The sequence below is a fragment of the Symsagittifera roscoffensis genome, chromosome 5, assembly GCF_963678635.1.
Source record: "Symsagittifera roscoffensis chromosome 5, txSymRosc1.1, whole genome shotgun sequence".
In the NCBI taxonomy this organism is placed as follows: domain Eukaryota; kingdom Metazoa; phylum Xenacoelomorpha; order Acoela; family Convolutidae; genus Symsagittifera; species Symsagittifera roscoffensis.
The window spans coordinates 32,922,844-32,940,611 of record NC_087066.1 but is presented as its reverse complement, the minus strand read 5'-3'; positions in this window follow the sequence as shown (position 1 = coordinate 32,940,611).

Below are 17,768 nucleotides of genomic sequence, written 5' to 3'. Positions count from 1 at the left end.
GGGTCTTTTCGACGGTAGGGGTCTTTGGGGTCCTACCAAAAAAGGGTCCAAAAGGACCCATCTTTTTTAAAGACCCCAAAGTACCCTGCCCGAAATAAAAAGACCCCTCTCTTAGGACACCCGACAGACAAAATACTTTGGTATTTATTTTCGCGCGGTGGTTAAATTTAATCCCTTCCAAACTTTCCCACCACTAAATAAGTATGGGTATATCCGGCTGCGGTTTTTTCGCTTATTTTTATCTAAAAGCTAATCCTTTTCGTTCATATAAATATGAGTTTACATAAAGTACCATTCATATTTCCTTTTAAAAATTTTTGGTAATTATTGTTCGTTTCTCTTTCTTATTTTACTTTCAAACTTATTTCCAAGTCTCCCTTAATTTCGACTTGCACCATTTTGATTCTTTTAGCCTTACTATTAGCTTACTTTGGGAAACTTCGCTCCTGCTTCAATCCTTCGCTCCTGCTTCAAGGGTAAGTTGCAATTACCAGTCTCTTTTGCGCCGGTCTATTTAACTTAAAACAATGTTTGCTGAATGTTTTATATTTACAAATGTACAGCCGTAATTCCAAGTAACAAGGCAATTTAGCCGACATTTTCAAGTGAAAAATTTTATTGATCAACTTTATCAAGTTTTCTCCTTTTTTTCTGACTAGAACGAACAGACGCTTCTGTTAGAATGAATGGATTATTGATAGGCGGAGGGTCTCTTGAACTGCTAGCTGCGCTTTCTTCTTGAAGCTCTTCCTCCGTATAGCTTTCTTGAAGAAAGCCCCAATCTGGGACCCGGAATTCCGGCGATTGCCAGCTTTCGCTGTTTTCGCTGCTATAAGTCGGGGTATTTGTCAACTGTGAGTTTGCCCACTCGCTTTCTTCCGCAATGGCCTCGAAGAACACATTTTCTTCTATAGACCTGTGTCCAAAGGGCAATGTAGCTATCCCGTCGAATAGTAAGAACCGCTTACTATCGAAGGGTGAAAGGGCAATTTGGTTCTGCGCTATGGTTATGTTGGTATGGGCTTTCGATTTTATTGAGTAGTTGTATATACGAAGGGTTTTTCCACTCAGTAATGTTTCCCTGAACCTCTGGTGTGTAAGTTGCTGCTGGGAGTGTTGTACTACTCCTTTTGCACTCCTTTTGCTAGTTGAATCTAAATGAAGAACAAAGATTAGCCCATAAACATATTTTAGCTTTGTAAGCCCAGTTCTAGTATTAATAACGAAAACGGTTCCCAAATTTGAATATTTTGAAGACTCAATATCTAATAACATTCCAATTTTTTCAATTCCAAAAAGTTTAAATATCTTAATTCATTCCAAATCATAAAAATTCCAAATCGTGTCATTATCAAAAAATCATTCCACGTCAAAATTTTAAATTTGTTCACGTCAAAAGTTACAAAAGTGCGTTTGTGGTGAGTATTTGTTCAAAACATTTTAAATGATGAATGGTTCTTCATTTTAAATTTTTAAATGAAGAATCAGAGCCTTTCAGGGCTAGTTATGTCTAATTAAAATGACAGAGATCAACAAAAATTATGAATTTGGTCCCAACAAGATCCAAAACCCCAATGAAGGGAACCCTTAATGTAAAGAAATGGAGGGGACTTGGAGAGGTGCTTTTTTTAATACTAACCTGCATATTTCAACGAGTAGAGCTTTGGTTTCAACGCGATGAATTCTGCAATGATTTTTCCCGCCGCCTCGTCCTTAAATTTCAATACAACCTTCTTATTCACATTGCTGAATAAGAAGTGATCGCTTGGGTAGTTGGAAAAATCGAAACTATCGGTCAGTTTTTGCAGATCTGCGTATACGTCTTCGGTTTTTATCGCATAAATAAACGAATCTGTGTCACTGTATAGCAGTTCAAGGTTCATGCTTGCTTTCATTTGCCGATAATGAAAGTAAAACATGAATCTTTTCGACAAATCCAAAATACTTGCACCAATTATCATGGATTTGTCCCACAAAATACTCGTTACAGCAAAACAAACAGTAGCAACTTCCTCGTCGATTATCTGGAAGCTTTTCATCGTGCTCAAAGCTGTTTTTTGAAGCAATTCTCTTTCATTTCTAATAATTTCTAGTTTTTTGCGTCCTAGTTTTGATTCCATAGTTTTACCGAATGCTGAATTTACGATGAGCTTGTAAAAGTTCTCTTCAAATTTGTTGCGCGCTGACATTCTCAATTGAGTGTTTAAATCGACAAAGGGCTCCATCCATCTACCTTGACGAAATTTTAAGACCTTAATCAATTTGGTAACTCTTAAGCCTAGTTCTATGTAGAGTTTTAATGTGAGGTAGTGCAGAACGTAGCCTTCCTTTGGATCTAATGTTTGAACCAGTTTTGGTACCTTTGGTAGCGTCGTGACCCCCATCTCCCCTAACATATGTATTTGCTCATTACTTAGTTTATCCGTCCCGATAATTTCACGTGAGGGGGCTAGAGGGTAGTCTGCAAAGTAATCTTGAAGTTCTTCAGGTATACTGAGATCAACTTCCAAAATGTATCCCCACTCAGATTTATCGTCGGTTTGCAAAATAAATTCGAGACTTTCCTCAACTATTGAGAAATCTTTGATGGGAAGGGGACAGTGTTTCATAATACCCCCGTATAAATTGTTAGCGTCTATATTCAATAGATAGCTAGGGGGCTCTTCAGGATTGTTGTCTTCGAGGTATTTGTTGTTGGCTTTAAAAAAACGGCGTGCATATATCGATGACATCCCTCCCCGTATCATTTTTTGAACCATGTTCAAATGCTCCCTTTCAGTAAGTAACTTGAGGTCTGCATTGCAGACTTTTAAGAATTTATCGCCCGAGAGGTTACTAGCCGTGAAGTAGCATGCACAATCTAATCCGTACGTTTCGTAACAAACTTCACGAAAGGCTTCGAATACTGAAGCGAGTAGTAGTACGTCCGTTGCTAGGTATGCATCATGGTACTCGCCTAGTGATGCGCATTTCATTTCGGCGAAAAGTTTAATGGCATGGTTGTACTGATTTTTCGAAACACTTATTTCCCCTCCCTGTAAAGTATTGCTCCACATTTTTCTAGGTGGCAGTCGGGTTTCTCGAAACTTTTCAAAACTACTAAAGTATGAATACGGGTAGAAACCTTTTTGTTTTAGCAATGCTATCTGTTCTGATGAGTAACCAAGTTCTTCAAAGTAATTTTCCAGTAGGAAAAACTTTTCTTCCGGCAAGTATTCGACGAGTTTTGAAAGGGGGGACAGCATGAATTTATAGGAGTCTATGAATCGTAGATTTTCATACACTTTTTTGAGTTTTCCGTTTTTATCGGTGTATGATTTGATATAGACCGACATAGTGAGTGATATATACTTCTCCTCAGTGGAAGGGATCACTGAGTAAGTGTTTTCGGGGTTACTGTTTGAGAGCGCTTTTATAATGAAATGCAGATCATAGTTTGACAAGTTATGCGCTATTACGGGTATATAGTTCGCCGTTTTTCGATTGATATTGCATTCGTTATGCGCCCACCCCAAGAACTTGTTGGTATAGTGACAGTGATCAAGTACAACTTGGTCATTGTCAGCAAATTCTGTTTCACATATCCAACAAGTGTGCGCTTCTTCACGCGTGCAACTTGGTGTGCCAGTGAACGTGTAATATTTTCGTTTTTCGAGGTATATTTGTTTCGCCAAAGATTCGAGCGAGGCGATCAATTCCTTCATAACATTTTCTCCTCTCTTCAGTTCAAACTTTAAAACTTCACGCTTCCCAAATTCAACAACGGCCAGAGCGTAACCGCATGGTTGATGAATCTCTAGTGTTTGGGTGCTAGATTTTTCGGGGTCGGGTTGCGGTCCGTATACGGGTAGTAGTAGCGATTCGAGGTCAAAGTAAATAACTCTCGGTACATACCAGCGGGCAGTTAAATTTTTGAAACGATGAGTGTCCTTTCCCGGTTTTGGCATAGTGATTACCACTCCCTCGTCTTGGTAGCACATTTCCTGGTGCCTTTGTAGTGTATCGATGGATGAACATGTATGGAAGCATTTGCGGCAAATTTGGTTTCGGTCTCGGTGTAGTTTTCCACGCACATATTCCACAACCCTCATCAAATCAGTGATCAGCACATAGTGATGAGTCTGTCCGTTGCTGAGTAGTAGTAGAACAACACATAGATCACTTGAGTATTTGCTGGACACTCTCAAAGGTAGCAATTCACCTTCTTTGTACCTAATGAAAACAAACAATTGAGTGCTCGGGTTTCTGGATGAACGTAATGTGTTATACATGATTAAACAAATGTTTTGTCAAAAAAAAATCAATGCTCACCGGAATACATTGACTTGACAGTTGTTAAGTTGTTCAAATCGGTCAATATCATATAGTCCCATTGGCATCTCGTACCAGCCTTCAATTATCACAACATGTTCTTGGGAGAGCTTGTAATTTTTCAGTTTGTTTCGATGTTGGTAGCTTTGGGCAGCAGGATAAAGAGCAGTTGTGGTCTCTGAATATCGATCATGGTACGCGGCCACAAAGCAGTATAGAAAGCACTTCTGATCGTTTCTCGTTTTAATGTTGGTGAAACTCTGTTTCACTGGTTTCAATGAATCGGGAAGGTCAATGTATGAGCCAGCACGGATAGGAGAAAATGCTGCAAAACTTACAGCCAGCTTTTCAATGCGCTCCACAATCCAACCGCTACCGTGAGAAGCGAACGTGTTGATGGCATTGACCATATGCTCAATCATTTCCAAATATGTCTCTTTCTCGATTCCATTGAAGAAGAAATTGATCATCTTAGAATTCAGATATAACATTGTCTTCTCGTGGCGTAACTCCCCGTCACCAGTTTCGTTTGTATCGCTCGAGAACTTAATCATACTCACGTCCACATGCAGTTGAAATTTACAGGGTCCTTCCTGCACTCTTTCGTCTATCAACGCATCAATTTCCTCTTTGTTTCGCATGATTACATTCATCAGATCCAATTCATCCTCCTTAACGCTCAACTCGTATCGTCTTAACTTTCCCCTAAACGCAGATTCAGTTGGAGCAGATGATGTTCCCACCTCATTTCCGGGAGTCCAAATGGGTAGTTGATGGTTTTTCGACATATGTTGCCGGAACTTCTCAACGGAGAGGAAGATTGTATGACAGTAGATACAAAGACTATCAGTTGAGATGTTGTGAGCTAGCTCGACATGTTCCCTAGCTTCTGCCAGCGAGCTGAAGGATTCTCGACATTCGTCACATTTAGTTGGTGGCGGTGGGGCTGCGAATATCTTATGGATATTTTGTTCATGTCGTCTCAAGTTCCTTGGTGAACTAAAGAATTTCGAGCAGGTCGAACAATTGACTGGTGTCTGTTTTCCACTTGAGTTAGGCATTGTTGGTTCAAGATTGAGTGTTCAGGAAAGAAGAAATCTTTTCAAGAAATTTTTCAAGTTTTACCAAAGCTGTTTTCGACAAAGCAAAAGCGAGAAGTGAAAAGTTTTTCAAAAACAAAATTTGGATCAAGACTCAATTAATTAAATTCAATTACGTGGGTGAAGCATAAAATCAACAGTGGCTTTGAAGTGGTTGTAGTTTTGGGGCTTTATGTGGTTTTATGAAATGACTGTCAATTCGATATTGGGTAAATGACTCAACTGTATTAAACAGCATAAATACTTGTGGTTAGAATAGCTGACAATTCCATGAAGGGATCAACCCGGGAATGTTATTTCTTTTACCTAAAGTGTGTGAATGTTAACACCCACTGCTATTATCAACTTCCCCATTTAGTCAACTTGACTAAATATTGAAAATATATTTGAATTTTTTTGCCAAGTTTTTTTGTTTCAACCAAAATGGTAACCCACCAATCAAGTCAAGCAAGGAAGACCCATCAATCAAGAGGAGTCAAACATACTTGACAAAAATGATAAAGGGTAGTTGAGAATTTTGTTCATTTCTCAAATAAATTAGTATTCTATGACAAATTTCACATATAGTTCATCAAAAGATTGATGCAGGGCCGTTTGGTACAGTAGGCAATAACTACCCGGCAGTGTTATTCATTAGGAACCTCTGAAACGCTTGCCCCACTGTAATGTCGGGTCAAAAATTTGAGATATTTCATTTTTAGTACATATTCTTGTAGTGAAAAAAAAACAAAAATTACCAAAAAACTTTTTTGTCTCCAAATCCAATGAAACCTGGTCCAATCAATTTGTCGTGATTTATTGGACAGGGTTGTAACCCATGTTGAAAAATCGAGAAAAAAACATATTTTGAATTTTTTAACCATTTTAACCTGAAAATGAGTATTATTAAACGTGAAATCTGTTATAGACATGTAATTTTATTATATATAATGCTTTATACTGGCTCATACACTCTCTAAAGTCTACTCCTAAGAGTCCTGGCTAACCCCACCAGGCTGTAGACATATTAGAGAGAGAGAGAAAAAAAACAGAGAGTGTAAAGAGCCAAAAGTAACTATGGTTGATTAACTGGCAGAATTGCTGGACCCATCCATAAATAGCTTTCTTTTGAAAAAGCTATATCCCAAAAGGGATAATAATGGGGTTTATGAATCGTCAGTTCTCTCTCTCTCTCTCTCTCTCTCTTTATCTTTTTCTGTGTTAATATTTATATTTTGAAAACTATTATGAAAAAACATAACAAAAACATTTTTATGTTTTTTGTTTCAACATCATTAGATAAAATCTTAGGAAGAGTATTCAGTTTATTTTTTTTTTGATTTTTCGAAATGAGCATTAAAAAAAACTGATATAATTAAGTTGGATTTGACGAGAAATTTATCAAATTTTATACTTTTAGACTTTTATGCCGACTTTTTAAAGTTATTTTGATTTTTTTTTCTATTAATTTTTTCTGTTGTTTTTATTTCCTTTCTATTGATTGAAAATCACAAAGCAAACTTTAAATTAGAAAAAAATCATAAGCAAAACGTAAACAAAGATTCAGCCACAATGATAAAAACTTATCAAACTATATAATAAACCCCCAAACTGGTGCACTCTCGGTGGAAACAACGTTTTTTTTGAGTTTTCAGAGATCTCCAAATTGCAGTTTGCGTTTTTTCGGCGCAAAGCAAGCATTGATAGGAGGCGTCTCAGCCACTAAGTTTGGTGCCGTGGGACTTTGACTGCCGGAAGAAGAAGTTGAAGAAGTATGCTGCTGCTGTTGTTGAGTGATTGAAAAAATATCCGGTTTTATGGGGGTTTTGGGCGTCTTCTGGTCCTCATCTTTTTTCTCTGTTGAATCTGGTGATTCAATCGACTCAATGTTCCAGTAGCTTTCTCGCTCTGCTAAATCTCTAATGGATCCTTCCTGATTTTCGTAAAAGGGGATCGATTGACAATCATAGTTAAACAGTATTTTTCTCGGTGAACGATCAAGGCAAGTAGGGTCTTGAATATCTGTGCGCTTCAGCGCAGGATACGATTCAGTCACACAGCAACTCTCGTAGACCTGTTTTCTGTTTTGTATGAGGATACCAATTTGATCTAGCAAATAGTTGGGTAACATCATATGGTTTTTAGTGACCCATTCATCGAATTCTCTGCTTCCTGGATCAAGATCGTTGAAAGGACTTGTTTTTCGATGACGCATTTTCCGTTCCTGTTGAACCACTACGATAGAATCTCTGGTATAAGTTTGGTATAATATAGCTCTTTCAAGAGAATTAATTGAAATGATTTGCAGTGGAGTTGCCATCGTTGAAAATTTTGTATTGACTGATTTTGAGAGATTGAATAAAAATAGTGAATAGATTTAGTTTGACCTACCACTTTTAGTTTTTTTATTGCTGGTGGTCTAAGATTTAGCCAATTACCATAAATCTGGTTTTGTGAAATTTTAATATGTTTTCAGGGCTTTTGCAATTAAAGTAGAAATGTGAACGCTTTGTAAATCTATACTTCAAAGAAACAGCATGGCGCCTTTTTATGATACCCTAAGCACAAAATGACAAAAATTTTACACTTCAAAGAGATAACATGCATGGCGGGAATTTGCCAGACAGATGCAAGCGAATGCTATCTCTACTTCAAATAGAGTGCATGACGCCTTTTTTTATGTCCCCCGGACGAGGGGCTTTAAAGGTCTCCACTTCAAAGTGAGTACATGTATGCCGACATGTAACATTAACTGAGATTTATGACCCATTCAAGTGCTTTCCAGACAGAAATGACAGATGCAATAAACACGCTTTTATCTTATAAAAATCCAATTGCAAAAACTAATTAAATTCTCCCGCTATAGACTGAAGGGGCGCCATAAAAGTAAATCCACAGATATTTGTCTATCTTCTATCCAATTCATTATTTATTTCATTCTATCATAAAACAGTTGAACCAACAAGTCACTACCGTTACCACCACCACTATGTACTCGTCGCTAGAAAATGATACAGACTTTTACGATTATTTTCAAGATATATCTTTGGGAGAAAAACGCATTGTACGGGTTGGAACGAAAACTTTTGACAAAACGGGTACATATATTACAGTTAAGTTATATAAAAAGAATGAAGATGCTGTATTTAAATGTTATCAAGAAGTGACCTTAACGACAAGAGAATTTGATTGTTTGGCAGATAATTATTCAAAGATTAAAAAATTGGTTAAAAAACAAACTGGTGAAAAGACTTCATCTTCTTCCTCCTCCTCCTCATCCTCATCAGCTGTAAATGATAAACATCATAAAAAACGATACACGTCAAAACGATTAGTCCCTCCCAAAAAAGAATGTGCTGAAATTGGCGATGAAAACGATGCGGATGATGAATACTCGAATAATAAAAAGTGTAGAGTTGCCTGAAACAGAAAAAAAAACGTTTGAATAATTTGATTTAACCAGCAGAATGGTTGAAGCATTGTATGAGCAGTCGCCTGAAATGTTAAAAAAAATTCGAAAGAATTGTAAATTTTTTATTCTGAACAACGAACCCGACGCCTCACAACTCCCTCTAAACACAAATTTTGCATTTGCAACCCACTCAATTCAGAACGAGACTTGCGCCCAATTGCTCGACAATGACCATCCCCACATCCATGTTCTCATCGAAGTAACCAAGGATTGTGTCGACGTAGTGAAAAAGATGACCTCAACCACTTTCGTTGTACCTTGTCTACTCTCATCTTTCAAGCATCTAATATTGAATTGCAGTTAACTTCACCTATCGGGACCCCTGATGGAAAAATTAAAAATTGCTGTCAACTACAACAATTCTATTAACAACTCAACTGACATTGGTGGTGCTTCTCTACGAAGAAGATTGCCACAAGTTTGCTTTGCTTCACAAACTCGATCCATTCAAACTCAAACTGATTTAATCACTAATGTAACAATTGAACGCTTCATTAATATTTTGAATGGTGATAAAGCCGCCGAGTTTTCTAAAATTATTGATATCATTTTGAGTGGTTATGGTCGTTTAGAGATTGATTCAAATACTTTGTTTGTTAAATTTGTAATGGAAAAAAAATTTAAACTCTAAAAACGGTTTTTAGAGCCTGCGATAACGCCAGAGGCAAGTATTCTAGCAACCATAAAACATGTTTTTTTCTTTAAAAAAAATTATAAATCCTTAAAGAAATGCATCAGTATCACAAAGTTATAACATCATATGTTTAGCAAAACGCATCATGTCATGGTCATTAACCTTGAAACCTATAGGAAATTTAGATGAAATTATAACATGAGCAACATAAATACAATAAAGTCCGCACAAGACCGAGTTAGCTGATTGGATTGGCTTATTCATCAGTATTTGGTTTCCCTCATGGATAGAACGTCTCATATTTTTGTATACATATGGATAGTTGTGTAGGCTTCGTCCAAGAGGATCTGCAAAAAAGATTTGACCACCAGCTTGAGCAAACAGTAACCAATGAGTTCCTGGCTGGTCTGAGTTTGATGCGTTCACTATCATGAAAGTATTGTCACGTTTCAATATTGTATTAAATGCTAAGTTAGCGGGAAAAATGCCGCAAAATCGATGTTTCAAATGCTTGCATCGGTGAATAAGCTCAGTAATCTGTAAATTGTCCATTTTTTTCACCGAGTCAACTCATTAGAGTGTTTTTAGCTATTTTTCTATCGGAACGCACGTAAACTGTTGATGCACGCTCTCCCATGAAAAGTAACTCTACATTTTCCCCCAGCGGTGCATCAAACTTCAGTTCTACTGAAATGGTGCAATTGGTCAATTCAGGATGAATAAAGTCATGTGAAGCCTCCTGAGTAGATGTGAGATCAAATGCCATAATATAATGATTGTGATAATTAGCCAAACTGATTCCATGTTTATTGTTGAAAACAAAGTCTAGAGCTTCCAATGTGTTATAGTATATTCTTTTGTTATCAGTCGTTGGCACGGGAGTTCCTGCAATGGGCAGACCGTTTCGGTAAACAATGATTTCATTCAGCTGAAATTTTTGATAATGAAACGGGTTTGTTCGGTTAGTTCCCAGGTATGCTGTATTCGAGCTCATTGCTAAAATCATTCGACGAACTGGCTCTTTGGCAAAAACGTCTTCTTGTCGCCAGCTTTGCACACCAGTTGTGGCCAAAAAAGTTCTCGGTAAAACTTCAATATAATTGTATATTGCGGGTGTTTTCAACAGAGTTTTTTCTATCGACGATAGCACAAAATCGGTTACTGTCATTTTGCGCACATATAGGTTAGCCTCAGTGATTTCAACACGGTAATGTTTATCTCTATGCTCAGACATGATAACAAAGTCATTAGGAGATCGTCTCAGAGAAGGTCTTATTGTAACACCGCTGATAAGATGTTTGTCACATGATAAAAAATCACAAGCAATTTTACCAAATAAACGGAATTCGGTTGATGCAGCTACGATTCGTTTACGTTCCGCGACATCTTCAGCTCGCCCATTGGCACCATCAATACCTGATGGATTATCTTCATAATAATAACCTTGACAAGCAAGCAATGTTTTCTTTGCATCATTACCATGTAAAAATTCGGTCTCAATGAAACTCTTATGGGCAAAATTGGCATTGGTTGTTGAAATTTTTTCTCCATTCAAGGACATTGTGCATTCGGAAAATAAAGATGAAAGTGGATTGTTAACCAAATATGGGGTGTCTCGTTGTGCTGCCTCTGTAGCATGAGTTCGCAGTACATTACCATTATTTTGAACAACGCGTGCTACAATCTCCAAGCGAGTTCGTTGAAGATCGATAAAGTTGTTTCTATCTCCTAAAACTTCGAATTCGAGCATAGGACCATCAGGTGAATAAGATGGACCAATTTTTTGAGTGAACGCATTTTCAAATGTAACGAGTAGAGGAGGTTTTTCAAATAAATCCAATGAGCTGTGAGTTGCTTCAGTTGGCAATAAATTAGAAATCATTTCGTACTTTGGTGAAAAAGTTGGACCGACTTCTCAGTGGGGTTCGTTTCTGTGGAATGAGAGCTTTTGTTTTTCTTTTTCTTGTTGTTGTTGTTGTTGTTGCTCTCTTCCGTTTTCTGCTCATATGGGACTTACTGCGTCCAGCTCCAACTTGTTTTTTGATTGTGTTTTTTACTGTGTTTTTCAAGGCTTGTTTGGGCGTTTTCTTCCTGGTTGCTATGTCTATTAATTCGGGTGCTGCTTGAACAAGTAATTCTTTTCCAATACGTTTTGCTGCTGGTACTATAAATTTCCGAGCTAACGGAAGTGCTACTCGTCCAATACCCATAGCCAGAGCACCGAAGCCACTACCCCACTGTCTGTAATGTCCTGAGAAGTGAGGCATGGTCGCTTGATTTTGATAGTATGCCTCCATAATCTTAATCAGAAAACTTTTGAAATTTTAAAGTCAAAACAATTTTTCCTCCTCCTCCCGCAAATGGTACAAGTCTACCGGTTTCTGTTCGTAGGTTTACTGCAATGCTCTGGATGTTATTCACGAGGAGTTTTTTATAATCTAAGTTGCTAAAAACTTTGCGATGATTTGGTTCAATGCTGCACACGTAACCGTTTTTCACTCGTCGATTAGTATCAATGACTCTGAGCAACGGTGCTTTGGTGTCACCCACAATCTGATAATGGATTATATCCAAGTAGATAAACATCATTTGGGTTCCAGCAGAGATATCGACAGGGTAGTCGGAAATGAAGTTTTGCCATGTGAGAGTGCTATGGATATGACTGGATTCTTTATAGCCGATATGGTAGCCCGTTCCATCTCTTATACCTTTGAAACCCAAAATACTAGGAATTTGTGGGCTCTCAAAGGTAATGCCTTCCCAATAATGCATCCAAATAGAAAGATGTTTGGTAATGGGGTCGATGCTATAAGTGAAATTATCAAGATCAACCTTCCGATTGATTTCGTTGAATAATTTCTCGATTTCGCCATATTCACCCTTTGTTATTTCAGTTTTCTCTCCATCATATGGTCTAGATATTTTATCTTTTGCCACTTTAAGACTTGCTCTAACTTTGTCTTTTTTATAGTACACTATTTTAGTATCTGTTACATTGTTAAAATGAGTGGGAAACGTTATTTCTGACAATGCAACTCTCCATTCGCCTTGCAGATCGATATCTTCACTCAGCAGGTTTTTAAAACTCGCTAGTGAGTTGTCAATGAAGATATTCATTGAGGCTGATGACACCAATGTAATACTAAAGGAATCTTTGTCACCTCCAAAGTTGCTAGACATTGTTTAGCTTGACCCTTCCTTTTCCAATACTCTGATTAGTTCGGGCTCATAAAATTTACCCTCTATTGGTTCTCTATCAGCGTCGATAAGATTATAAGTCGGTGGGTTCCTTGTTGGTATGTCAAATATTTCAAAAACTTCGTCAGTGAAGGATTGTTTATAACCTTTTCAAAAAGGGATGTCAATTTTTGCTATTCTCCCAAAATCGCCAACGTAGAGCTTTGGTCGGCGAACTAGTTTCAATGATTGTTCCGCTCTTAATGAAATTAGACGTGGAACATCCTTTTTTGTCACTTTATTGGGGGCTAATTTGATGACGCGGTTTGTTCTCGAATTTATTGTGTTGACAAAGTCTTGAAGCTTATCGATGTAAGAGTAGGTCCATTTGTCCTCCAAATATTTATAAATCAAACTTTTTAGTGATCGAATGTTCCTCTCGGCGAAAGCGGACTTCTTTTCAATCTCTGTTGTGTATGTCTTGATACCCTTTTTCTCACATAAAGTTTTGAATGACCCCTTGAACTCGGTGCCTTTATCTACCCAGACTTTTTTCGGTTTCTCTGTCTTTATCATTTGATTGAACGCTTCTGCAGTTGTGGCATACTTTGATTTCAGTGGCTGCACGCGAAGATAACGGGACATGCAATCTACTGCAACTAAAAGATATTTGATATCTTTGTTGTATTTTGCTAGTTTATCAACATATGCCAAATCGATTGACCATATTTCGTTTATGTCATAAACTATCACTTTAAGCCGAGCTAGTTTGCGGCGAACTGTTCGGTATTTTGTATAAGATGGTTCTGTATGTAAAAAATGTTTAACTTTTCGTCTTGGTATGACCGTTGTAGCCTTCAAAGTTTTAACACTACCGAACAATGCTGGACCTTTATCTGTGTAACTCTTTTTCAAAAGTTTTTCCTCAGTTGGTGTAGGTTTCCCATCTTTTACTTTTCGTCTCCGTCTTTTCTGACGTTGAAGAATCTGAATCTTTATAGGGCGTACCGTACGATTCAGTGTCGTCTTCGTCTTTCTCTCTTTCTTTGACTCTTTCCGTGGTGGCTTTCTTTCTTGTTTTGAGTCGTTTGGTTTGTTTTGAACTTGATGATGGCTTACTACTGTCGAGGGTTTTTGTTTTGCCCGATGTTGACGGAGATTTGGTTGGACTTTTGGTTCTTCGTTGGACCTGTTCTTTAATCTTTGACTGAACCGCGTGTTTGGCATACTTGTTAATAACAGACTCTTCGGTAAGTTCGAGAGCGGATAAAATCATTATGTAAGCAGGGTTGTGTAGTATTTTAGTTTGCTGTTGTATATCATACAAAAACGATGCTGCTTTGAGACCGGTTGGTACATTGTCAACATAAATTGTTTCATCCATGGCGTTTATTGAGACTCGAGTTGAGCTTTTGATAACCTCCAGGATATTTTTAGCTCTCGTGAATTTTTTATCCTCCATTATTTGCAATTGTAATAGAATGCGTTCATAGTTTATTTTATTATCCTTTCGCTCCTTCTCATCCACAATCCGCTTCTCCTCTTCCTCCCCACCTTCCTGATATTGATTAGTCTCATCTTCTGTAAGAAGTCCTGTTGATTGTTCCCCAGGGTCAACAATAGGCGTTGAGGGAGGTGTTGGTGGAAGGGGTAGTGGAAGAGTTTCAGTCGATACTGAGTTTTGCTTCGTAGGTATTAGAGGTCTCATGCGGTTCAAGTAAGATAACTGGGGCTTTTTGTGTTTAATTGAACTGTTAAATAGCACTTGTGATGCATGCGGTTGCTCACGGATATATGTATGTTTTGGAATTAAAACAAACTCTTCTGCTGCCATGTTTTATGCTGATGGTAAGTATCTGTAGCAGAAGTAAAGTATCAGTCTGATCAAGTTGAAACCTTGTTTCGTTAGAATAATTGCTCGTTTTCGTTCAAGTTTTGTTTTTCGGCTGATTAAAAGTTTGTATGACACTTCGAAATTTTCAATGTTTGGAATATTAACAGATACATTGCCTTTGACTACATTGAGCAAACATTCACATATAACTGAAATAACTTGAGGATTTGTTGTTTTTCTAATGAAGCTTCGGAGCTGGCTGGGATTCAATTGTACCATGTGCTGCAGAATAGATAATTTTTTCGCGTTTATTTGTGAGAGGTGTAACCTCTGCCTGATTTATTGGTAAGTAAAAAATTGAGGGACCAGGTGGTGTAATGTTTGAACAATATCTCAAACAATCGGATGTACGCGGATCCAAGTCGATTAAAAGATGACCGTATGTGTCTTTTGTAGCGAGCTGATAACAGTGTCTCAAAAATTTAGTGTTGTTCAATTGTCTTCCAAGATGATCAAGTTGCTGAATATCACGAGGTGATTTGAACAGAATGATGTGTGATGTGTTTAAATCAATTGTTCGAGACCATCTGCTTTGTTGGAACAAATTATGTTTAACATATATTACATCTAGTCCTCGGTGTCTTCCTGCTGTTGCAAGTTTGACAAAGTCTTTATCGTTATAGATTTCTTCGCATGAATCATCAAAAACTAGAAGAATGTTTTCAAGGTTTCGCAAACTGTCAAAGCCATTGAATTTTATGAAAGTTAGATCAATGCTGTGGGTATTGGATTTTTCACTATAAAGAGGCTGAATCTCTTTGTAAAAGTATAGGGCTCTTTGAAATTTGGGATAAAATGTTTTTCCTTTCAACGATTTGAATATCAGCTCTGTTTTTCCAGAACCCAAGGGGCCCACGATGGCTAAAAAAAGTTTCGTAGATGTATCAATAACTTTATTCATATTCTTGGATTTGGTAATACATAACCAACTAAATCCGATAAAATTGAGAACCAAACTGAGGTTTCTTCACAAGTTAACTGCGTTAATGAAAGTTTAAAGATACAAAAAGCCAATAAAATCAGAATTAACACCATTTGTGACATGAAAACTACTTCAGACCGTGGTACAGTCACCTTATTGCAAAATTTCCATGATTTTTTCTCCATATGATTTTCGTCATACACAAAATCGGTAACTATAGTTCCATCAGTCTCGTCAACTACTGTGTCATTCATTTCAATTTCCCTACCGCTTTCTCTCACTCTCGAACTTGCAGAATGAAAAATATATATCATATATAAAAAAATTAATTAAGCATCTGAACAGTAATAAATTTCATTTCGTGTATAACCTGTATAGACACTCGGTTTATTATCATCATCAAAATCATAGTGCATTTCCAAAACATAATTGGCTGGGACATGATCAGTTTTGGCATGATACACAATTTTCTTCACAGAATCTTCTCTTATTATTTTTTGAATCTCATTGGGTAGTTCACTGCTGGTTAGATCCATTTGAACCCCTGGTTGACGTTTGGGCACTAAGACTAGCTTGGGAAGACAAAGACCGCGCTTGCTGGGTAACATTACTGATGTATTTGAATCGTTGAAAGTAGATGAATTGGTCAATCACGGGGAAGAACCTCCTCAAAGTGCACAACTCTTCTTCAGAAAGTGTAACTTGTTCTTTTCGTTGAACTACTTGGCCTCTACAATCAATGCGTTCAATCCTGGTCAATGAAATCTTTATGTTACTTTCTGGTGTCATCCAAGCACAAAGAACTGAATTTGGAGATATGTATGTCTCCACTTTCCCCTGACGCTCGTTGTTGACACTCATTTTTCAACCAATCAAAGAACGCTTTCGACTTTTTTAATGCACAATGATTTTTAGAGTTATGGTGCGGTAGGTGTTTGTTACAATTCACAAAATTCTTGAAATATAATTGTTCGACTCGTGGACAGCCCAAATCGTCAAGATTCACAACTTTGCGGTCTAAGTATTTGGATAAAAAATCAGCTTTTTCTTTTCCTTTGGCGTAGAATACAGCATTGGGGTTTCTTAAGACAAAACTTTGAAAAATTTGGTTCATATTCAGGTATAAATAATCACCGCTATCCCAATGAAGTCCTTGCAAATAATTTGTCAGCCAGTTGTAGGCTTTTTGTTCAGATTTTGGAAGGGAATTGAAATTAACTGGAGGTAGAAAAATTAGGTAATCACTGTTGTCGGAAGTTGTTATAGCAAATTCTTTTACTATAAATGTGTTTTTCTGGTGTCGAAATCCCTCAAAATCCAACACAACTGATTTTTCTTTCAGCATTCTAATAAATGGTAGAGTTTCGGTTTTTTCAGTTTGATATACAAACAAAACGTAATTCCACTCAAGTGACCAATCAAACTACTGTTGCATTTCCATGGTAAAACATAGCAGTATGTGGGACCAGTGTTATAAACTTCGCGGACAAAACCGGCGGCATCGTGTAAAATAGCATGCATTCGTAAAATTTTCGAATCATTTAAATATTTATCCAAAGAAGAATTGTCTATACCGATCAGACCCCCATAGGGTCTCAACTTGATAGCAACATCGTAATTTATATCATTAGTAGTTGAGAAGAAGAACAGTGAACATGCAGCTAAGAAATAATTTCGACGGTTGGTGTTTTCCGGATAGGTTTTTTTCAAAGTAATAAAAATTTCATGAATAATTTCCAAGTCTTTTGAAGTAACTCTACGTTTTTCCAATTTCATTTTTTTTATTTTTTCCAGCACTTCTCCGACCTGCTGAATTTCAAGCCAGTGGAAATGAAAGTAACCTTCTAGATACCACTTACTCACTCCTATTTCTAACTAAAGATTTCAACCTATTTTCATGTGTTTAGATGGATATTCCCCTTGGTGGTCTCCACGAGTCACCCATTGATTTGCCTTATGTGGGACCTGGAACTCACGAAGGCAAAAATATCTTTGGTGTGACCGTAGAGTTTACCCCGGCCACCACTGCAGCGAATTTTAAGCTGTATTACATTGACGTTGCATTTGAGAAAAAGGAGGGCATATTTGAATATGTGTGTGTTGATGTGGGGAGCATGGAAAATTTCTGGCTGTGCGAGTCTCTGGGTGCGGGATTCGAGAGTACTGAGTGGCGCTTCAAATTTCAAATGGAGCGTCTAGTCAGTATTCTTCATGTCCCTTGGTCGGATCCCGAAGACGACATGCGGATGTGGCCGTAAACCCTTCCTCTGCTCTCCTAT